The 4,084-nt window shown below is 32.9% G+C and overlaps 1 pseudogene; it reads right to left on the minus strand.

The window, feature by feature from the left end:
* Positions 1–2,289: 2,289 nt before the first annotated feature.
* On the minus strand, positions 2,290–2,957 carry LOC112506150 (annotated as a pseudogene).
* Positions 2,958–4,084: the final 1,127 nt, after the last annotated feature.

Here is a 4,084-nt window from a genome sequence, read left to right on the forward strand (position 1 = left end):
CTATTTGATCCACTATTTCATAATGAAACTTTTGCATATCGAAACTTTAAATGAACCTTAATTTCATATAAAATCAAATAAAACTATTTCATCGTGAAACTAGGTATTCGACCTCCAATGAAATGTAAAATGAAAATCTTTCACCAACAACAACCTATTTGTCTAACTACTTCGTAATGAAACCTTTTCATATCAAACGTTTTTCATGACCGTTAATTCCATTTTCACTGAAATGAAACTGTATCACTATTATACATTGAATCAATTACATGATAAAAATAAATGTTTCATTACACAGAAACTGTTTCATCGTGATAAACCCATTTCATTACACCAAYTAAAYGAATGAACATGAAACACAAAAATATTCGGAACACAATGAAAAAATTTCAAGACCCTCGCCTAACTTAGATTAAGAATTTTTGCTTTACAATGACAACGTTTCATGACGTATACCTTATTTATTGAAGACTCAATTAAGTCACTCATTCATGAACACCTCTTCATGTTATTTTCTTCTCTTGAATATTTGTTTTTTTTACTTCACTCACAGCAGGAAACCATGATTTCATCTTATTATTGCCGTAAATCTTCATAAAGTGAAACATGATTCAATGAATACAAAATATTAAAATCAATATTTTAATTATGTAATATCCTAAATGAGTGAAACATTTCCTTTATTTTACGGTTTCTTTTATTTATTTCCWTAATTAATAGGAATGAATAACTTCCATATTTATTACATAAATGTACAKAATGACAWAAACRCCCTTATTATTTAAATTTAATTGAAAAYAAATGGAATTTTCTGATTGGTCGAATTTGGTTCACACGGTTTTTAAGAATTGGACGGTTCGCATTTGAACCTGCCCCTATATATATATATAGGTGGAGGTTCAAACAAAAACACCTCCATTTTACGAGAACGCGAGAACAAGCTTATCACATTTGATAACACGCATGAGGGGAACCTATGATGTACGGACGACGTGTTCTGCGACTTAACCCACGACAAAGTTGTCTGCGTCTATGATTTAGCATCACATGTGATGGTCTTGATGAATTATAGTATCATATCAATAACACCCTAATCATATGTGATAATACATGTGAGGGGCTTAGTGGTGTAAGAGTGACTTGGCTCGCAACCAAGATCGCATCGAAAATCGTCCGCGTCTCTGATTACAAGCCGTTTACTAAACGCTTACCCGGAAAGTACTTACTGGACAATTTTTCTTACCGGATGAACATGGCAAGGGGCAAGAATCTTACCCGGTAAGAGCGATGATAAGAATGAAGAGTCTTATCCGGTAAGTGAGCGTGACGACTCTTACCTTGGTAAGCGCTTACTAGGTAAATTGTTGCATAAAATATGTTTTGATATACCATAATTTTACCCGATAAAATAAATTATAGTGTTGACTCTTAATGATAAGCGCTTATCGGGTAAGCATTTAGGTAAACGGCCCCTTAGTATCTGAATATCACATTTAATTGTCTATAGTAAAAAAGTGTTCTCGCGTTCTCGTAAAATGGTGTTTCCGTTTGAAACTTTGTGTGTATATATATATATATATATAGGGGCCTAATCAAATGAGAACTAATTAGTTTGTGGTAACTGTGAGAACCAATATTAATCACAAATCAATAGATAAATTAGGAAATTTATAATTTTGGCAATTTTGAATTAAAATATTAATGCAAGGATATTTTTGGTATTTTAAAACTTTCCTCCCTCATCTCTTCTCTCTCCGGCCACCGTCCTCCGGCCACCGGCCTCCGGTGATACTACAATGGTATCACAATGCATCATATATGTGTTTGGGTATCACATTGATGTCGTTTGTGTGGTCGATCGAAGATGTAACACAGTGATATCACTATGCATCTTATATATGATTAGGTATCACAATGTATTTTTTGTTTAACAGAGTCAATATTTTTAGGTATCACAGTGGTATCATAGTGGTATCACCGGAGGACGGTGGCCGGAGGCCGGAGAGAGAAGAGAGGAGAGAGGAGAGTTTTAAAATACCAAAAATATCCTTGCATTAAGATTTTAATTTAAAATTACCAAATTTATAAATTTTCTAATTTATCTATTGATTTGTGGTTAATATTGGTTCTCACAGTTAACACAAACAACTCAGTTCTCCCTTGAATAGGCTCCTATATATATATATATATATATATATGACATATATTTATAAACTTATTACAACTCTTTTACTACAATTATATTATTCAATAAACTTAAATCCTATAACAGTTTAAGGATTTCGTGTGTTAATATACCTGTGGTAGAACAATGACAGGTCGCAAATTTGCAAAAACTTCAAGATCTCCACGAAGGTGAAGCAATGCAGTCTCGGCCTTCAAATCATGTCTCTCGATTTTATCCCATTTATACCTTCAAATCAATTACAACCTTCATTTATAGGTGTATATATATATATACCCAATTAATTAAGAAATAGGAGGTTACGTGTTCTGGTAATCATAATACAAATTAAAAAGATCAGATTTTGAGTATGTACCCGCCAATAGCACCGAGGAGAACAGCATCAGATTGCTTTGCAGCAGTAAGAGTTTCCTCCGGTAATGAAACTCGCGTCAAATCCAAGGCGGCACCACCGATTGGCATCTCCTTTCACTTAAATTCAATCCCTAATTAACAAACACATCATACGTTTAATTCGTACAGCTAAAACAAACTTATATATATATACACATACACACACACCTTCAATTGATCCAGCAAGATTAAGAACATTCTTGGCGACGAAGATGACTTCAGGCCCAATTCCGTCACCAGGAAGCAGAGTGATGTTGTAGGTTTTGGCGGAGCAACTGATGACGACTCGCATTTGACTGCGTTGGGGAAGAGATGATGTTATAGTTTTTGTAAAGGATACGAGTCTGAGATTGTGAAGGTGGTGCATTGAGGCTGCCATTAACCCTCACTCTCACCCTCACAACTTTCCCTCAATCTCACCCCCTACACAATCTCACCCCCTCACATTCACCCATAGGAAGGGGTGGGGTTAGAAAAACCCTGCCGTTAAATCTTGATGGAATTAAAGCTGCTCCTAGTCTTTTATATATATATATATATATATATATATATATATATATATATATATATATAACAAGCTCATGGAATTCAACAATCCTGATGATAATAAAAAATAAAAAATGCCAGCCATGGTTGAGTTTACTTTTTGCAGAATTTATGCAAATATCTTTGAATGGATTTCTTTTACATTGATGATAAAAAATGTATGATTCACGTTCACGTCGATCAATAATAAGAAGTTAATACTTCATCACGATTGGAGAAAGATCTTTCTATGATTTCTATAAACAGTCTGGTTTTATATTTTTACTTTGCTTTAATTAATCTAAATTATTTAATACTAAAAAATATAATTACTTTTTTTTATAGCAAACAACTTCCTTCAAAAGCTTTTATCAAAATTACAGTGATATAAAATATTAAATAGCATAAATGCCAATGTGTAGTACAACCATAGTTTTAAATAACCCGTTATGGTGTGTTATAGTATCAAGATTTGGGTTCATCGTCATGCTAACCCCTATAACTCCAATTTAAGGCTTGACTTCCGTTGTAACGTGTTATTTATGTACTAAACCTAATACTTCAACCTAAAAAGATAACTTAACAACTAAAAACCTAAATAGGTAAAAAGTTGCTCTTATTCCCATACACGAAGAATCAAACAAGAATTCCATGAAAATTGAAGAAAATTGTGACTTGGGATTATAGATATTTAATTCCCATTTTGCATCCTTGATATCGTTTTTTATAAGCTCTATATATTTGATATCAATTATTCTTCTTTCTTTTTTAGGGGGTGTTTGATTCAGGCAGAAAAAAGAAAATGACAGAGAATGAAAATGAGAATGAATTTTCATTCCCCCAGTTCAAACTGGAATGAAAGTTTGGGTTTCTATGGGATGAGCCCATTATATTATATAAACCAAACAATTTCTTTTATTTTAATCCTCATTAACTACTGAATAATACCTCTAACCAAACGTCCTATGGTTTTATTACATT

The sequence above is a fragment of the Cynara cardunculus genome (genome assembly GCF_001531365.2).
Source record: "Cynara cardunculus var. scolymus isolate 2C chromosome LG 2, CcrdV1, whole genome shotgun sequence".
NCBI lineage: Eukaryota > Viridiplantae > Streptophyta > Magnoliopsida > Asterales > Asteraceae > Cynara > Cynara cardunculus.